At 37.9% G+C, this 20,663-nt stretch overlaps 1 long non-coding RNA gene across 1 annotated transcript; it reads left to right on the forward strand.

The window, feature by feature from the left end:
• The first annotated feature begins 306 nt into the window (after nucleotides 1-306).
• LOC137636518 (uncharacterized) lies at nucleotides 307-18,405 on the forward strand. The gene is made up of 7 exons (XR_011043124.1): nucleotides 307-635; nucleotides 2,258-2,366; nucleotides 14,179-14,286; nucleotides 15,224-15,382; nucleotides 15,971-16,104; nucleotides 16,141-16,340; nucleotides 17,921-18,405. It is a non-coding gene; the product is annotated as an uncharacterized lncRNA (long non-coding RNA).
• The last annotated feature ends 2,258 nt before the right edge of the window (nucleotides 18,406-20,663 follow it).

Consider the following 20,663-nt stretch of genomic DNA (forward strand, 5'->3'; position numbering starts at 1 on the left):
TCAAGATGGCAATAAAATGAGGGAAGTAACAAATATCATATCACCCCGAAAATGGGAGAAGACACTTTGTCGCCTCCGAATTGGTCTCGCACGGTTGACACACGAGTTTTTGCTGAAGGGCCAACACCAACCGTATTGCGAGGACCGTTTAGTACCTTTAACTGTGAGGCATTTGTTGACCGAATGCCCTAATTTTACTAACTTAAGAAATAGATATCTGTTTGAGGCTTGAGGTGAGGATGGCAGGTTCATCCTTGCCAAGATTCTTGGAAATGTGTCCTACTATAATACACTCCTATTATAATACTCAGGTTTGTAAAGAAAAAAGCAAATTACTTGAAAATGTGCGAGTTTTCCTAATTGTTTTCGTAATCATTATAAACGTGTAAAGTGTTTTGTAATATTTTCTAACCTGTGTAGTGTCTATTTACTGGACTCGTTTTGTATTATTTTTTTTTTACCTTATTTGATTTTGGACTTTACTTTATACATGAGCATAGATTTATGTATTCCTTTTTATCCACAGAACTTAGGCTAGATTTGAGGAGAGCCAAATTATATGGCCTTGAATATGGACAGCTTTGAATTTGAGTGCTGTAACAGTTTGCAGTTCATCAGAATTTCAATATCTCCTGGTAAGTAGTGTAAATGTGTTTTATTCTTAATATAAGTAAAGGCAGTGTTCCATTTATTTTTGGGGCAGACCGCAATACTATTTTGAAATTATACGAGGCCTTGATTTTTTCCAAAATTAGTCATGGATGTGAAATATATTCTTCAGCTACCCCAAGCCGGTTAAAAATATTAGACTCGATACATCATGCAGGTATTAGATTGTCCACAGGAGCATTTAGAACCTCGCCTATCCCAAGTCTCCTTGTTGATGCTGGAGAGTTGCCTCTAGACCTTTACCGAATGTCTTCTGTTGTTCGGTATTGGTTTAGGTTGAAAAGACTCCCTAACTCTTTAGCCTTTCAGACTGCAAGCCTTGTAAGACACGCATCATACTTTGAGTTGCACTCAAAATCTCCTCAACCTTATGGCTTTCGGGTGAAACGATTATTAAATAGTCTGGATATAATTAGAAGTAAGGTACTTCCATTCAAGGTATCATCAATGCCTCCATGGAAATTACCTGACGTATCTTTTTGTAAATACTTTATTGGAGTTAAGAAGAATATGACTGACCTAGAAGCCAGGTCTCTTTTTATGGAACACGTTGAAGAACATAGAGGATAGACTTTTATATAATACTGATGGCTCCAAATCTGATGCTGGCGTTGGATTTGGAGTACATAGTAATGGTTTTAATTGTAGAGGTGCACTTCCTTTAACAGCTTCTATATTTACTGCCGAACTGTATGGCATATTAACCGCTATTGGGAAAATAGCGTTGGAGAAGGAGGGTAATTTTACAATTTTTAGTGATGCAAGGAGTGTCCTTCAAGCTTTAGAAGTTTTTAATTCTAGTAACCCTCTAGTTTTAAAGATTTTAGAATGGCTTTTTATTATTGGACGGAAAGGTATAACAGTTCAATTTTGTTGGGTTCCAGCACATGTAGGTGTGTCTGGGAATGAGAAGGCAGATTCACTGGCTAAGAATGCTGCGTCCGAGTTGCTGCCAAGAAGGTATCCCATTCCCTGTAATGATTTATTACCTGGCATCAAGAAATTGCTTTGCAATGAATGGCAACAGCACTGGGATAGTCTAGATGGGAGTAAAATGAGAGAAATAACAAATTTTATATCTCCTTGGAGGTATAATATGATGCCCCAAAAATGGGAGACGTCTCTTTGTCGTCTCCGTATTGGTCACACTTGGTTGACACACGAGTTTCTGCTGGAGGGCCAACACCAACCGTATTGTGACGACTGTTTAGTACCTCTAACAGTGAGGCATTTGTTGACCGAATGCCCCAATTATAACAACTTAAGGAATAGATATTTGTTTGAGGCTCGAGGTGAGAGTGGCAGGTTCATCCTTGCCAAGATTTTTGGAAATGATGTGTCTTACTATAATACACTCCTATTATAATACTCGGGTTTGTAAAGAAAAAAGCAAATTACTTGAAAATGTGCGAGTTTACCTAATTGTTTTCGTAATCATTATAAACGTGTAAAGTGTTTTGTAATATTTTCTAACCTGTGTAGTGTCTATTTACTGGACTCGTTTTGTATTATTATTTTTTTACCTTATTTGATTTTGGACTTTACTTTATACATGAGCATAGATTTATGTATTCCTTTTTATCCACAGAACTTTGGCTAGATTTGAGGAGAGCCAAATTATATGGCCTTGAATATGGACAGCTTTGAATTTGAGTGCTGTAACAGTTTGCAGTTCATCAGAATTTCAATATCTCCTGGTAAGTAGTGTAAATGTGTTTTATTCTTAATATAAGTAAAGGCAGTGTTTCATTTATTTTTGGGGCAGACCGCAATACTATTTTGAAATTATACGAGGCGTTGATTTTTTCCAAAATTAGTTATGGATGTGAAATATATTCTTCAGCCACCCCAAGCCGGTTAAAAATATTAGACTCGATACATCATGCAGGTATTAGATTGTCTACAGGAGCTTTTAAAACCTCGCTTATCCCAAGTCTCCTTGTTGATGCTGGAGAGTTACCTCTAGACCTTTACCGAATGTCTTCCATTATTCGGTATTGGTTTAGATTGCAAAGACTCCCTAGCTCTCTAGCCTTTCAGACTGCAAGCCTTGTCAAGACACGCATCATACTTTGAGTTGCACCCAAAATCTCCTCAACCTTTTGGCTTTCGGGTGAAACGATTATTAAATAGTCTGGATATAATTAGAAATAAGGTACTTCCATTCAAGGTATCATCAACGCCTCCATGGAAGTTACCATGTTAAAGAACATAGAGGATCAACTTTTATCTATACTGATGGCTTCAAATCTGATGCTGGCATTGGATTTGGTGTACATAGTAATGGTTTTAATTGTAGAGGTGCACTTCCTCTAACAGCTTCCATATTTACTGCCGAACTGTATGTCATATTAACCGCTATTGAGAAAATAGCATTGGAAAATGAGGGTAATTTTACAATTTTTAGTGATGCAAGGAGTGTCCTTCAAGCTCTAGAAATTTTTAATTCTAGCAACCCTCTAGTTTTAAAGATTTCAGAATGGCTCTATATTATTGGACGGAGAGGTATAACTGTTCAATTTTGTTGGGATCCAGCACATGTAGGTGTGTGTGGGAATGAGAAGGCAGATTCACTGGCTAAGAATGCTGCATCCGAGTTGCTGCTAAGAAGGTATCCCATTCCCTATAATGATTTCTTACCTGACATCAAGAAATTGGTTTGCAATAAATGGCAACAGCAATGGGATAGTCTAGATGGGAGTAAAATGAGAGAAGTAGCAAATGTTATATCTTCTTGGAGGTCTTCAGCTGCTGATTCTCATCTTAATTTGTTGGACAGAAACTTACGGTCTATTAAATTTCTTATTCCTGATCTAGATATTAATCTCTGGCACCGTCGTTCAATTAGTTCATTATGCATGTTGCATAAGATTTTTCATAAGTCTGACCATCCTTTACATTCAGATCTCCCTGGACAATTCCTTCCTGTTCGTAATACTAGGCAGGCAGTTAATTCTAATAGCCAGGCCTTCTCCATCACGAGGCTCAATACTACGCAGTACTCTAGAAGTTTTATTCCAGCTGTTACCAAGTTGTGGAATGATCTTCCTAATCGGGTGGTTGAATCAGTAGAACTTCAAAAGTTCAAAGTTGGAGCAAATGCTTTTTTGTTGACCAGGCGGACTTGAGTCTTTTATAGTTTATTTATGACATATTTGTTTTTGATGTTGTTAATAGTTTATATATGACATGTTGTTTTGACGTTGTTACTGTTTTTAGAATGATTTATTGTTAATTTGTTCTCTTCATTTATTTATTTCCTTATTTCCTTTCCTCACTGGGCTATTTTTCCCTGTTGGAGCCCCTGGGCTTATAGCATCTTGCTTTTCCAACTAGGGTTGTAGCTTGGATAGTAATAATAATAATAATAATAATAATAACATTATGCCCCGAAAATGGGAGAAGTCTCTTTGTCGTCTCCGTATTGGTCACACTCGGTTGACACGAGTTTCTGCTGAAGGGCCAACACCAACTGTATTGTGATGACTGTTTAGTACCTCTAACAGTGAGGCATCTGTAGACCGAATGCCCCAATTATAATAACTTAAGGAATATATATTTGTTTGAGTCTCAAGGTGAGGGTGGCAGGTTCATCCTTACCAAGATTCTTGGACATGTCCTACTATGCAAGTGGCATTTTTAGATTTATTTCAGAAGCAGGTCTTCTGAAAACTATTTAACTTTTATAATGACATTAAACTTATATGGTTTTAATTGAATATTCTTTTATTTTTTTATATATATATATAAACTAAATGATATCGGTGTCAATGACCTTAGATGTCAGGATACCTGAAAACTTTGAATCAATCAATCAATCCTAGATCAACTTCTAAGAGAAACGGAAATGTCCCAGTTCCTACGAACATGGAATGTGGCTGTCTCGGTTGCATGTGGATAGAAGGGATGTCCTGAAACTTTCTCTCCATTTCCTAAGGTGATTCCCCAGGTTATCCTTTGGCGCCCATTAGATCTCATACTCCCTTGATTCCATCTGCTTATAATGCATGTTTTCTAGTTCCTTTAGTTACGACATCTAAGAGTGAGTGACTTAAAGAGGAGTTCCATTTGGTCCCTATTATTCTTGACTCGACCTCAAATGAGGATGATGTTAAGCCACCACTTCCTCTTGCTAAATGATATCCTGACCCTGCTTCGCCTGCGGAGTTGTTCCCGCATGATCAGACTTTCCCCCATTCCTGCACTAGAGTTGGGAAGACAGTGGAAAGACATTCTTCAATGGTGTAAGAATTGTCGTCCAGAGATTGTAAACTTTAGAACAGCTTCCATATTACGCCTTGTAGGCATTCTCATGGTTGGATCACTTGTACAAAAACCACAAAGAACTTGTGCAATCAGGCTAAAGCACTAGAATTCCTCTTGGTAAGGGTAGAAGAGAGACTAGCTATGATAAGCAGTTATTCTAGGAGGAGGACACTCCAAAATCAAACCATTGTTCTCTAGTCTTGGGTAGTGCCATAGCCTCTGTACCATGGTCTTCTACTGTCTTGCGTTAGAGTTTTCTTGCTTGAAGGTACACTTGGGCACACTATCTAATTTCCCTTCCACTGGTTTTGTTAAAGTTTGTAGTTTATATTTTTTTCCTTGTTTCCTTTCCTCACTGGGCTATTTTCCCTGTTGGAGCCCCTGGGCTTATAGCATCCTGCTTTTCCAACTAGGGTTGTAGCTTAGCAAGTAATAATAATAATATAGAGCCTAAGATATTTCAAATACTCATGTACATTATGGCCTAAATGGAAGAAGCATCCTTTCAACATGACTAATGGCAAAAAAGCAGTTTGTTCATGATCCCAGTATAATCCTTTAGGCTGTAAATCTGATAATAATTCATTTATCATCTAGAACATTCTAAAGTATGTCCTGTGCTTATTCGATAATAGGGCATACAACACAGGAAAAACACCACCATGTCGTCTTGCTATAATAACATACACCTGGTAAGACAATGAAGACATCTTAATCCCATCTGCATACCACACATTGGATTTGTGTAAAAAAGCTAACCAGCTTCACCTTCCAAAAATTACTCTTTCATTTTCTTGACCATGTTATATGCTTTTACAAATTCTGTGGTGGAAATGTGGGAGGTTGGGCTGTGGCACCCTAGCAGTACCAGCTGAACTCGGTTGAGTCCCTGATTAGGCTGAAGGAACATAGAGAGTAGAGGTCCCCTTTTTGTTTTGTTTCATTGTTGGTGTCGGCTACCCCCCAAAATTGGGGTTAGTGCCTTGGTATATGGATGGATGGACAAATTCTGCAATAGCATGATTAGGTTTCTATGTTGCATCACATTGAAATCCATCCCATTTAGAAAAAAAGATACAGCATTTCATTTCATCTCAAGTGCCAAAATAGCCTGGCCTCAGGAAGGATGTCGCTATCTCAAAAAGGACGTTGTTACCTCGAAAAGGACGTCGGCAAACCAGTTTGGTGCCAAATAGCTGTCTCCAAACAGCTAAAGCCAAAAGAAGGCTCCATAGAAGTCCCATTCCGTAGTATATGACCCCAGATTCGAGACCTTCTCCATCCCATTGTCCTGCAGTGGACTAGAAACTGCGGCTGTTGTTGTTGTAGATTTTTACAGGTATTAACATTTCTTGTTTTAAGGATTGTAGTTTTAACCCTTTTACCCCCAAAGGACGTACTGGTACGTTTCACAAAAGCCATCCCTTTACCCCCATGGATGTACCGGTACGTCCTCGCAAAAAAATGCTATAAAAATTTTTTTTTTCATATTTTTGATAATTTTTTTAAAAACTTCAGGCATTTTCCAAGAGATTGAGACCAACCTGACCTCTCTATGACAAAAATTAAGGCTGTTAGAGCAATTTAAAAAAAATATACTGCAAAATGTGCTGGGAAAAAAATAACCCCCTGGGGGTCAAGGGTTGGGAATTTCCAAATAGCCTTGGGGGTAAAAGGGTTAATATCCTTGTCTGAAAGTCCCGGTACTGATAAAGTAACGGGTAAGTTTTTTCTGTTGGACTATCGTCGGTAGGATTAATAAATGGTGTGGGTTTTTACATCCTGCCATACTGCTTTCAAGTTACATATCAGAGCTCCATTCTTTTATCTTTAAAGAGGTATCATCCACCTAATTCCTAAACGAGGGATGGTGGAATCTATGCAAACCCATAATCATCATACAGGTAAATTATTCAAAACTGACATCTCCCATTTAAAGGTTTTTTCATTTGGCCAATACATGTCTCTGTGTACAAGACAGGTTCTATCAGTCTTTTCATCCCTACGAAAGAGAAATAGGAGCTTCCTGGAATCAGTTTTGCTCCCATATGGGACCAGGGGGTTGGACACTTCTAGGGAAGAAGAACCAACTAGATCAGTTCTAGGGGAACTAGCAACCCACCAAGCAGCGAGTCTCCCTATTTACAGAAATTATTCATAGCTATACAAACCTAAGTCTTATAACCTAACTTCCCTCCCCAGTCCTGGACGAAAAGGTCAAAAGTAAAGCTTTCAGACTGGTGAGAGGGCCTGGCTTCCTATCCGCATCCTATCAATAGTTTAAGCATTCGTTAAACCATTCTCACAACAGTCTCTATCGTGGGCTGAAACTCTTTACGAGGGGAAGTATGGTGAAAATTTATACATTCTCATTAATCATATGATGCTACTACATTCCTGTAGGCCCTGCTGCTTCCTCCGGTGCCTTGGATGACCGCGGAGGTAGCAGCAGTAGCGGAATCAGTGTTATGAAGCTAAATCTGTGGTGGATAACTGGGGAGGGTGGGCTGTGGCACCCCTAGCAGTACCAGCCAAACTCAATTGAGTCCCTTGTCAGGATGGGAGGAACGTAGAGAGGAGAGGTCCCCTTTTCTGTTTCATTTGTTTGATGTCAGCTTCCCCCCAAAATTGGGGGAAGGGCCTTTGTATATGTATGTATGTACATTCAGTCACTCAGTCCTATAGGACTGAAATCGGTGGTTCCCAAACTTTTTCAGGGTGGTGTCCCCCTGGTTTCCAGATGAACTCCTAGCGACACCTCCCCCTTGATATACTTTAAACTATGCAACAGAGCAATGCATTTTATAAATCTAATGACAATTGTATTCTGTAAACGTACATGTTTTGACATAAGATTATGCAAAAACAAAGGAAAAAGTAAACTAGTTATTTCTTGAATGCTCTCATTGCGACCCTATCGTTCTCAGACACAGCTTATGTCTCACCGCTCAATGTCAATCCACTGCCCACTTTGAGAAAAACCAATTTAGATTCTCGTAAGGCTATCCACTATTACACAGTATTCTAGAAGTTTTATTCCAGCTTTGGAATGATATTCCTAATCAGGTAGTTGAATTGGTGGAACTTCAAAAGTTCAAACTAGCAGCATTTTTATGTTGAACAGGCTGACTTGAGTTTCTTTTTATAGTTTATGTAAGAAAGATTCATTTTAATGCTGTTCCTGTTTTTAATACAGTATATTTTATTTCAATTGTTCCTTACTTATTGTAGTTGATTTATCTCCTTATTTCTTTTCCTTACTGGGGTATTTTTCCATGTTTGAGCCCTTGGTCTTATAGCATCTTGGGTTAAGAGTTCTCTTGCTTGAGGGTACACTCAGGCATACTATTCTATCTCATTTCACTTCCACTTGTTTTGTTAAAGTTCCTATAGTTTATATAGGAGATATTTATTTTAATGTTACTGTTCTTAAAATATTCTATATTTCCTTGTTTCCTTTTCTCACTGGGCTATTTTCCCAGTTAGAGCCCGTGGGCTTATAGCATCCTGCTTTTCCAACTAGGGTTGTAGCTTAGCAGGTAATAATAATAATGATAATAATAATGATAATCCCTAAGGGAGGCCTAGCCTAACATCTTTAGTTAGGATGTTGAACAGGAATCATGACTTTCACTTCTCTTCGGGACCAAAATACATTGACATTTCCTGGGTCAGTAAAGCAGTCAGATTGGTCATGTAGGGATTTCCACTCCCCTAAGGATAAGTCTCCTTTAACGGGCATGTTCTTTCTATGTGGTTTCTCTTCCTCTTGTTTTTATGAAGTTGTTATAGTTTATATAAGGTAGATCTAATTTAATGTTAATTATCCTAAAATGTTGTATTTTGATTGATATTTCTTCTCTTGGAGTTCATTTCCTTTTCCCTTTCTGTACTGGGCTATTTTTTCCCTGTTGGAGCCCTTGGGCTTATAGCATCATGCTTTTCCAACTAGGTTTGTAGCTTGGCTAGTAATAATAATAACTTTTTATTCTTTTGGCATTATATATTGCATAAACTGATGTGGAAACTTCAATGATTTTTATACATACATCTACCAAGGCACTTCCCCCAATATTGGTGGGTAGCCGACATCAACAAATGAAACAAAACAAAAAGGGGACCTCTACTCTCTACGTTCCTCCCAGCCTTATGTATTTATTCCACTCTTTAACCCTTTTACCCCCAAAGGACGTACTGGTACGTTTCACAAAAGCCATCCCTTTACCCCCATGGACGTAATGGTACGTCCTTGCAAAAAAATGCTATAAAAATTCAGGCATTTTCCAAGAAAATGAGACCAACCTGACCTCTCTAAGACAAAAATTAAGCCTGTTAGAGCAATTTGAAAAAAGTATACTGCAAAATGTGATGGGATAAAAATAACCCCTTGTGGGTTAAGGGTTGGAAATTTCCAAATTGCCCAGGGGTAAAAGGGAAGTGCCAGGTCAAAGTGAAGGTAGGGCTACCTATCAGGTGGGCAGGGCACCTGATACCCTGGTGTGTTTACCTCATTGAACGCTTAACGGCCATTTCCAGTTGTGCCAAAGTCATACTCTTATTAAAGGTCTCCGGTTTGTATGGTTAAAATATTTTCTATGAAACTTTACTATTTTTTGAGGTTTGTATCGGGAAATTTTAGGCCTGTAAGTCAGGTTAAGCCTATTCTAGGCCAAAATTTAACAAGAGGACCTGTAATTCCTTTTATTTGTTGCATTAATTAACCTTAGTTTGCAGTCATTATGCATTTGTTGACCTGATATGGTATGTGTTAGTGGGATGTTACAGTAATTGTATATTTGGTATTTATGATAAGATTGTCTTAAAATTATTCTCTCTCTCGTTGTAAGGACCATGGACCCACTGATATTGTTTACCACTGGTACACGAGGTGTTAGAATCCTTCACTGTGTCTGCAGCATACCACTCTAGTGTCGGTCTCCCCGGATGAATTTCAGCCAGTTTGGGCGGGAACTTTCTCCCCCCCAAGGATGAGTCTCCTGTATATAGCTTGAAGGTTTGTTTAATAATTCTCTTGTATCTTTGTTTTATCAATTTACAGTCTTTTAACAACAAAGATTCTCTTTAACTCTCATAGCTTTACCTTTGGAATGGAAAATAGAATTATTGATGAAAATGATCCCATTTAGAAAAAAAGATACAGCATTTCATTTGATCTCGAAGTGCCAAAATAGCCTGGCCTCAGGAAGGATGTCGCTATCTCAAAAAGGATGTCGCTACCTCGAAAAGGACGTCAGTAAACCACTTTGGCGCCAAATAGCTGTCTCCAAACAGCTAAAGCCTGAAAGGCGGCTCCGAAGAAGTCCCATTCCGTAGTATATGACCCCAGGTTCGAGACCTTCTTCATCCCATGTCCTGCAGTGGACTAGAAACAGCTACATTTGTTGTTATTGTTGTAGATTAATACAGGTATTAACATTTTAAGTTGTAAGGATTGTAGTTTGCTTTGAATATCCAGTTACCAATAAAGTAAGGGGTAAGTTTTTTCTGTTGGACTATCGTCAGTAGGATTAATAAAGGGTGTGGGTTATACATCCTGCCACACTGCTTTCAAGTTGAACATCAGAGCTCCATTCTTCATCTTTAAAGAGGTATCTTCCACGTTCTTCCTAAACGAGGGATGGTGGAATGTATACAAACCCATTAATCGTCATACAGGTAAATTATTCAAAACTGACATCTGTAGGGGAAGGTTTTTCCATTTGGCCGATACATGTCTCTGTGTACAAGACAGGTTCTATCAGTCTTTTCATCCCTACGAAAGAGAAATAGGAGCTTCCTGGAATCACTGTTTTGCTCCCATATGGGACCAAGGGGTTGGACACTTCCAGGGAAGAAGAACCAACCAGTTCAGTTCTAGGGGGACTGCCAACCCACCAAGCAGTGAGTGTCCCTATTTACAGAAATTATTCATAGCTATACAAACCGGAGTCCTTTAACCCTTTTACCCCAAAAGGACGTACTTCAGGCATTTTCCAAGAGAATGAGACCAACCTTACCTCTCTATGACGAAAATTAAGGCTGTTAGAGCAATTTGAATAAATTATATTGACAAATGTGCTTGAAAAAAAATAACCCCTGGGGGTAAAGGGTTGGAAAGTTCCAAATAGCCTGGGGGTAAAAGGGTTGGACAGTTCCAAATAGCCTGGGGGTAAAAGGGTTAACCTAACTCCCCCCCTCCAGTCGTGGACCGAAAGGTCATAAGTAAAGCTTTCAGACTGGTGAGAGGGCTTGGCTTCTTATCCGTACTCTATCAATAGTTTAAGCACTCGTTAAACCATTCTCACAACAGTATCGTGGGCTGAAACTCTTTACGAGGGGAATTATGGAGAAAATTTATACATTCTCATTAATCATATAATGCTACTACATTCCTGTAGGCCCTGCTGCTTCCTCCGGTGCCTTGGATGACCGTGAAGGTAGCAGCAGTAGGGGAATCAGTGTTATGAAGCTTCATCTGTGGTGGATAACGGGGGAGGGTGGGCTGTGGCACCCCTAGCAGTACCAGCCAAACTCTGTTGAGTCCCTTGTCAGGCTGGGAGGAACGTAGAGAGGAGAGGTCCCCTTTTCTGTCATTTGTTTGATGTCTGCTACACCCCAAAATTGGGGGAAGTGCCTTTGTATAGGTATGTATGTACATTCAGTCACTCAGTCCTATAGGACTGAAATCAGTGGTTCCCAAACTTTTTCAGGGTGGTGTCCCCCTGGTTTGCAGATGAACTCCTAGAGACCCCTTCCCCCCTTGATACACTTTGAACTATGCAACAAAGCAATGCATTCGCTTGTAATTCTAATGACAATTGTATTATGTAATCTGACATGTTTTGACATAAGATTATGCAAAAACAAAGTAAAAAGTAAACTAGCTATTTGTTAAAGGCTCTTATTGCGACTATGGCACCCAGACACAACTTTTCCCTCACTGCTCACAATGTCAATCTACTGCCCACTTTGGGAAAAATCAATTTAGATTCTCGTAAGGCTATCCACTATTACACAGTATTGTAGAAGTTTTATTCCAGCTATGGAATGATATTCCCAATCAGGTAGTTGAATTGGTGGAACTTCAAAAGTTCAAACTTGCAGCGTTTTTATGTTGAACAGGCTGACTTAGTTTCTTTTTATAGTTTATGTAAGAAAGATCTATTTTAATGCTGTTACTTTTTTTAATACAGTATATTTTATTTCAATTCAATACTATTTTAGTTGATTTATCTCCTTTCTTTTCCTTACTGGGGTATTTTTCCATGTTTGAGCCCTTCGGCTAATAGCATCTTGATTTTCCAACTAGGGTTGTATCATGGTCTTCCACTGTCTTGGGTTAGAGTTCTCTTGCTTGAGGGTACACTCAGGCATACTATTCTATCTCATTTCACCTCCACTTGTTAAAGTTTTTATAGTGTATATAGGAAATATTTATTTTAATGTTACTGTTCTTAATTATTTTATATTTCCTTTTTTCCTTTCCTCACAGGGCTATTTTCCCAGTTAGAGCCCCCGGGCTTATAGCATCTTGCTTTTCCAACTAGGGTTGTAGCTTAGCAGGTAATAATAATAATAATAATGATAATTCCTAAGGGAGGCCTAGCCTAACATCTTTAGTTAGGATGTTGAACAGGAATCATGACTTTCACTTCTCTTCAGGACCAAAGTACATTGACATATCCGGGGTCTGTAAAGCAGTCAGATTGGTCATGCAGGGATTTCCACTCAACTTAGGATAAGTCTCCTTTTACAGGCACGCTCTTTCTATATGGTTTCTCTTCCTCTTGTTTTTATGAAGTTGTTATAGTTTATATAAGGTAGATCTAATTTAACGTTGTTAATTATCTTGAAACTTTATTTTGATTGTTATTACTTCTCTTGGAGTTCATTTCCTTTTTCCTTTCTGTACTGGGCTATTTTTCCCCTGTTGGAGCCCTTGGGCTTATAGCATCATGCTTTTCCAACTAGGGTTGTAGCTTGGCTAATAATAATAATAATAATAACTTCTTTTATTCTTTTGGCATTATATATCCTAAAATGTTTTATTTTGATAGATATTACTTCTCTTGGAGTTCATTTCCTTTTTCCTTTCTGTACTGGGCTATTTTTTCCCTGTTGGAGCCCTTGGGCTTATAGCATCATGCTTTTCCAACTAGGTTTGTAGCTTGGCTAGTAATAATAATAACTTCTTTTATTCTTTTGGCATTATATATTGCATAAACTGATGTGGAAACTTCAATGATTTTTATACATACATCTACCAAGGCACTTCCCCCAATTTTGGGGGTTAGCCGACATCAACAAATGAAACAAAACAAAAAGGGGACCTCTACTCTCTACGTTCCTCCCAGCCTTATGTATTCATTCCACTCTTTAACCCTTTTACCCCCATGGACGTACCGGTACGTCCTTGCAAAAAAATGCTATAAAAATTTTTTTTTTCATATTTTTTATAATTTTTTGAGAAAATTCAGGCATTTTCCAAGAGAATGAGACCAACCTGACCTCTCTAAGACAAAAATTAAGCCTGTTAGAGCAATTTAAAAAAAGTATACTGCAAAATGTGATGGGATAAAAATAACACCTTGTGGGTTAAGGGTTGGAAATTTCCAAATAGCCCGGGGGTAAAAGGGTGAAGTCCCAGGTCAAAGGTCAAAGTGAAGGTAGTGCTACCTATCAGGTGGGCAGGGGACCTGACAGCCTGGCGTGTTGACCTCGTTGAACGCTTAACGGCCATTTCCAGCTGTGCCTAAGTCATGCTCTTATTAAAGGTCTCCGGTTTGTATGGTTGAAATATTTCCTATGAAACTTTACTATTTTTTGAGTTTTGTATCAGGAAATTTTAGGCCTGTAAGTCAGGTTAAGCCTACCCTAGACCAAAATTTGACAAAATTCAACTTGCAAACAATTTGACTGATAAACAGTTTTTTTAGAACCAATTTGATTTGTAAGTTGAGGACCTGTAAATCCTTTTATTTGTTGCATTGTTTGATTAACCTTAGTTTGCAGTCCTTATGCATTTGTTGACCTGATATGGTATGTGTTAGTGGGATGTTACAGTAACTCCCTTTATATTTGGTATTTATAAGATATCTTGAAATATAACTCTCATAGCCTTACCTTTGGAATGGAAAATAGAATTATTGATGAAATTGATTCTCTCTCTCTCTCTCTCTCTCTCTCTCTCTCTCTCTCTCTCTCTCTCTCTCTCTCTCTCTCTCTCTCTCTCTCACGGTGCAGGATCCCTCAAGGTATCGCAAAACAGAGGCCGTCCCGGGACAGATGCCAGCCAGTTGGTTTTTGTCTTCCACCCACCTAGAGGTGAGCCTCCACAGCAAAGAGCTCCAGGTATATATTGCTAGAAAAAATTCAAATTACTTCCAATTTTGTCATTTGAGCTATAAATGTACACTCCCTTTAGCATCCTCTATCTTATCCCTTTAACCCCCGGGCTATTTGGAAATTTCCAACCCTTAACCCCCAAGGGGTAATTTTTTTCCCAGCACATTTTGTAGTATATTTTTTTTAAATTACTCTAACAGCCTTAATTTTTGTCATAGAGAGGTCAGGTTGGTTTCATTCTCTTGGAAAATGCCTGAATTTTCTCAAAAAATTATCAAAATCATGAACAAAAAAAATTTTTATGCCATTTTTTTTGCAAAAACGTACCGGTACGTCCATGGGGGTAAAGGGATGGCTTTTGTGAAACGTACCAGTACGTCCTTTGGGGGTAAAAGGGTTAACAGCAGAGCTGTATGGTATCCTGACTGTTCTTGAAAAAAGTAGCATTAATGAAAGAGGGAAATGTTACCCATTTTTAGTGATGCAAGTAGTGTGTTGCAGGCATTGACAGTTTTCAAATCCTATGAACCCTTTAGTTTTAAACTTTTTAAGAGTGGCTGTATATTTATTGTTCTGCAGGCAAGGAAGTTTTAAGTTTTACTGAAAAAAGTAGCATTAATGAGAGGGAAATTATTTCATTTTTAGTGATGCAAGTAGTGTGTTGCAGGCATTGACAGTTTTTAAATCCTATGAACCCTTTAGTTTTAAACTTTTTTAAGAGTGGCTGTATATTTGTCGTTCTGCAGGCAAGGAAGTTTCAAGTTTTACTGAAAAAAGTAGCATTAATGAGAGGGAAATTTTACCATTTTTAGTGATGCAAGTGTGTGTTGCAGGCATTGACAGTTTTTAAATCCTATGAACCCTTTAGTTTTAAAACTTTTTAGAGTGGCTGTATATTTGTCGTTCTGCAGGCAAGGAAGTTTTAAGTTTTACTGGGTTCCAGGTCATGTGGGTGTGTCTGGAAATGAAGCGGTTGACAAATTGGCAGAAGAGGCATCAGAAAAACTACTTCCTAGAAGATATCTACTTCATTTACCAGCTCCTGCATCACACAGAAAGAAGCGGTTTTACATACGTCATGGAAAAAAATTTTCTTATACAGGTACAGTATATTTTATTTTAGTCAGTTGTTGAATCAGTAGAACTTCAAAAGTTCAAAGTTGGAGCAAGTGCTTTTTTGTTGACCAGGCTGACATGAGTCTTTTTATAGTTTATATATGACATTATACAGGTATATTTTATTTTAGTCAGTTGTTGAATCAGTAGAACTTCAAAAGTTCAAAGTTGGAGCAAATGCCTTTTTGTTGACCAGGCGGACATGAGTCTTTTTATAGTTTATATATGACATATTTGTTTTTGACGTTAATAGTTTATATATGACATATCTCTTTTGACATTACTTTTTCTAGAATGATTTATGGTTAATTTGTTCTCTTCGGTTATTTATTTCCTTATTTCCTTTCCTCACTGGGCTATTTTTCTCTATTGGAGCCCCTGGGCTTATAGCATCTTGCTTTTCCAATTGGGGTTGTAGCTTGGATAGTAATAATAATAATAATAATAATTCTTATATAAGATAATTTTTTCAGTGCCTAAATTTTTCATTATGTTTTCAGCTGGCCTTGACTGATAATTTTGTTCGTGTAACTTTCCTGAACCCAACACTATAGGTTGAATTTTATATTTTCAGATGTTAAATATCCATCCATATACCAAAGGCACTTCCCCCAATTTTGGGGGGTAGCCAACATCAACAAGAAACAAAACAAAAAAGGGGGACCTCTACTCTCTACGTTCCTCCAGCCTAACCAGGGACTCAGCCGAGTTCAGCTGGGACTGCTAGGGTGCCACAGCCCAAAGCTTCAGCTGGGACTGCTAGGGTGCCACAGCCCAAAGCAATGGCTTTGACACTGCTCCCTGATAATGCCATGAGAAATTAAAAAGCCAACGAGAACTGGTTCGCTGTTGTGATGTCATTCTTCGTGTAGCAGGACTTCAGTTTGAAGCCCACCGATGTGTTTTAGCAGCCTGCTCTCCATATTTTGACTCAATTTTCAAAGGTACAGGAGTCTCTCTCTCTCTCTCTCTCTCTCTCTCTCTCTCTCTCTCTCTCTCTCTCTCTCTCTCTCTCTCTCTCTCTCTCTCTCTCATTATAGTTGCATGTAAATTATTTTCATTAACAAATGGTTATCCAACATTCACTGCATTTCTCTCTCTCTCTCTCTCTCTCTCTCTCTCTCTCTCTCTCTCTCTCTCTCTCTCTCTCTCTCTCTCTCTCTCTCTCTCTCTCTCAATATAGTTGCATGTAAATTATTTTCATTAACAAATGGTTATCCAACATTCAGTGCATTTATGACTCCAACATTCAGTGCATTTATGACTTAAAAATATCCACCTAAAATTTTCCTAAATCTAACTTGTATTTTATAACCATGACCTGCATCCTATCTTTTATTGACAGGAAATTAGAGCATGCTTGTTAACTATTATATTTATGAAGTATTTTGATTATTAAAATTGTATTCTATAGCACAGTAGTAAGACCAGTGTTAATGTATGCATTGGAAATGTGTGCTCTAAGACTAAGATGAAAATAGCAATCAAAAGCTCGAGAGAAGAAGATGAGAATGCTGAGGTGAACTATGGAAATATCACTGCTTGATAGATTGTAAAATGGCGAAGTAAAAATGGCAGGTGTAGTGAAGATCACCAAGGTGATCAGTATGTCCCAACCGAGATGTTGTAGACACGTGTTGTGGATGGAAGGTGGGGAGTGAGGAGGCCTTGGGAGGAACCTTCTAGGGGGAGGAGATCGAGCGGGAGGTAGAAAATTAGACGGCGAGAGGTAAGGTTGAGGGTGATATAGAAAGAAAAGGTTTGGTGGAAAAGGATGCCTTCGGTAGAAGGCATTGGAGAGGTCGTAGAACCAACCCCTTAATATAGGGACAGTAGTGGGAAAGAAAAAAAGAATACCTTAAGTAGAAGTGTGTATCCAGGAAGGAGATACTGCTGTACTAGAAGATATTTAAATCCAGTGATTTCTTGAGGCTACCGAATGCAGGTTGCAGTACAATCCTCTCTTGCATCAATGAACCTTATCATTTGATGTTTTTGTGCCCAGCTGTTCCTCTTCTTTAACTGGTTATTCCTATGGTGTCCACCTTACGTTCAAGTAAATTCTTTATAGCCTAGAGATGTGATTGCTTGGTTTTTCGAAGACTGCGTCAAGGAAGTCATTTCCGTTTCATATTGTTTAAAATCTGATATCACCAAAATTTTATATGGTACCTTTTAAGGTAATTTATGTGAGCCTTAAAATTAGACATCTTTGTACCCAGCTGTTTGCTTTTTTAACTTGATATTTCTCTGGCGTCCACCTTTCCTTAACGAAAAATATCTCTATAGCATAAAGATATGATTGTTTGGTCTTTTGAAGACTTATGTCAAGGAAGTTAGGTTAGTTATTGTTTGGTCTTTTGAAGACTTATGTCAAGGAAGTTAGGTTAGGTTAGGTTTACCATTCATGATGTGTAAGTTCTCCAATATCACCAGAACTTTTTTATCGTAGCTTTTCTGTGGTAGTTCATGTGTACATCAACTTTATAATACAGTGATCTAATTATCTTCTCATATCTTTCAGGTATGCTTGCTCCCCTGTTTCGTATTTTGAAGGGGCCACGTTCCAGTAGTCGACATTCTCCTGTGGAGCAGCTGCACCTATTAGTTCGGCCTCGTCCCTCGCCCTTGGACATAATCTAAACGTTAACTTATGTAAATAAAATCTTGGTGTTATCTTTATAACCTTTGCAGTGAAGGATTTTGTTATTTTTACATTTTTACTGCCAAAATCATGAAACTTAGTGGTTTTTATTATCTATTTTGACTCTGTTAGAGTTAAACAATTGTGGTTTTTATCTATTTTGACTTATGAGATTTGGTTCTGGTATACAGTATATGTTTGCTTTGATCTGAAAAAAATTTTCAGGTTGAGGAGTATGTGGACAGTAATTTCAAACATTATGTAACTAGTCTTCTAAATCATTGGGAAGACACCAATGAATTGGTGGTATGGAGCCAGAACCATTATAGGTTTATTCTTGAATTATATCTTGGGTCAATGTTGAAAGCTGTGAGTAGAGTTTGTAGGGGAGTAATATATTTCAATAGGATTGCCCCTGTAGAGGAGTTGAAATAGGATTGCTTTAAATATGAGTAATATATTGTATTAGAATTGTCTTGAGTGGAGTAAATAGATATTTTTTTTGTATTGAATATTTCTACTAAAATCCCATTTTAGATTTTTTTAATTTGTGAAATGGAGACAAGATTCCATACTTTTATAATATTAAATTTAACAGATGTGACAGGAGTTAAGTTGAAGGAAGTCAAAAATATCTTAGATTATTGATAACTTAAATGTTTAGTAAAGTTTTGTCCAATGTTCTGTCAAACTAAAGAGAAAATTATTAATCATTTTGTCTGTAATAGATTCGGTCTCTGACAAGCCATTGAACTCTTCTCTTTTTTTTTTCCTGGCATTCTTTCACCTGAATACTTCTACAAATTTAACATTATCATTGTTAACTTTTATAGACGCATTCGTTCTCAATTGTTTTGATCATTTATGACCTTATTTCCATCCATTACAATACTTACGGAAGTGCCATGTCCTGGACGGTGAGGTCAGTTGCCTCCACCTCAACCTCTCCCTGCCTCTAAGCCATTTGTATCACTTCATTTGTTTGTATAATTACCCTCTAAGACCACCACAATACTGTCCATGTACTTTATTCTCTGCTTACCCCTCTATCCTCCCAGTGAGACATTGGTGCTCAATTTTCTCTCCTTATGAATAGCCCAGCAAAACTTTTTGTCGCTTATTTCCTTTGCCATTCCTCTGCACTGCAAAACTTGCCATTATCTTTTCAATTTTTACTTTGTCCCTCCAAGATATTCTGAGCATACTCCTGTAAAATATCTCTGCCGCATTTAGCTTGTTTCTCAACCCTCATTATTGTCTAGCTTTCCGACCCATCCATAAGGGTGGACCGCACACATGTTCTTAAAGCTCTAATTCTTGTTTGTACACCAACTCTATTATATGTCGGCATATTTTTTATATTTTTAAATGCATTTTTGTCTCTCAGGATTCTCTGTTTCTCATTTTTTCTCTACCATCTTGAGTCACCATACTACCCAGATAAACAAAGTTGTTTGATTGTTGTTACTTTTTGGCAGTGTCAGCAATGATCACTTTCATATACTTAATGTTATTTATATTGATACTTCCAATACTGATACCGTATCTATAGTGTTTCTCAAGGTATTTTCCCCATATATTGCAAATAGGTTTGGAGACAAAAAACATCCCTGGTGCATTCCTCTCTCTATTTCTGTCATTGCAAATAGGTCTTGGGACCATACACATCCCTGGTGCATTCCTCTCTCTATTTCTATCCTTATTGCAAATAGGTCTTGGGACAAAACAAATCCCTGGTGCATTCCTCTCTCTATTTCTGTCATTGCAAATAGGTCTGGGGACCATACACATCCCTGGTGCATTCCTCTTTCTATTTCTATCATTGCAAATAGGTCTTGGGACAAAACACATTCCTGGTGCATTCCTCTCTCTATTTCTGTCATTGCAAATAGGTCTTGGAACAAAACACATCCCTGGTGCATTCCTCTCTCTATTTCTATCATTGCAAATAGGTTTGGAGACAAAACACATCCTTGGTGCATTCCTCTCTCTATTTCTATCATTGCAAATAGGTTTGGAGACAAAACACATCCCTGGTGCATTCCTCTCTCTATTTCTATCCTCATTGCAAATAGGTCTTGGGACAAAACACATCCCTGGTGCACTCCTCTCTCTATTTCTCTCCTCATTGCAAATAGGTCTTGGAACAAAACACATCCCTGGTGCACTCTTCTCTTTATTTCTATCCATGATGTCAGATTGTTATGGGTGTTGACTCCAGTATGTTGGAAAGTCTCTCTTTTTTCCATCTAGGTTTAATCTTAGCAAGATTAGTATTAGGTGTGTTCCTCACTGTTCTTTTTTGTTCACTTTTGGACTCCATTTCCATTTTCTACTGTACTGTGATTGTTTGGAACTTGTAACTTATTAAAATGGGTCTTGTTACTTTTACTTTTTACTTTTACGGGTTTATTTCTCGCCCTTCATCAGACACTAAAGTCTGTTCAGGCGGGTCTTGGTGTGTGAAAATAATTTTCCAGTTAATATTTTACTCTATCTTATCAGTTATTTCGCTAGCATTTGTATTCAGGCTTAATAGTTTTCAGGTTACTATTATAACACTTTCTAAAAAGATGAGTCTTCAGGTTTTTCTTGAAAGATGCCACATTTTTGCTATTCTTGA

This window comes from Palaemon carinicauda, unplaced genomic scaffold (assembly GCF_036898095.1).
Source record: "Palaemon carinicauda isolate YSFRI2023 unplaced genomic scaffold, ASM3689809v2 scaffold318, whole genome shotgun sequence".
NCBI classification, from domain to species: Eukaryota; Metazoa; Arthropoda; class Malacostraca; order Decapoda; family Palaemonidae; genus Palaemon; species Palaemon carinicauda.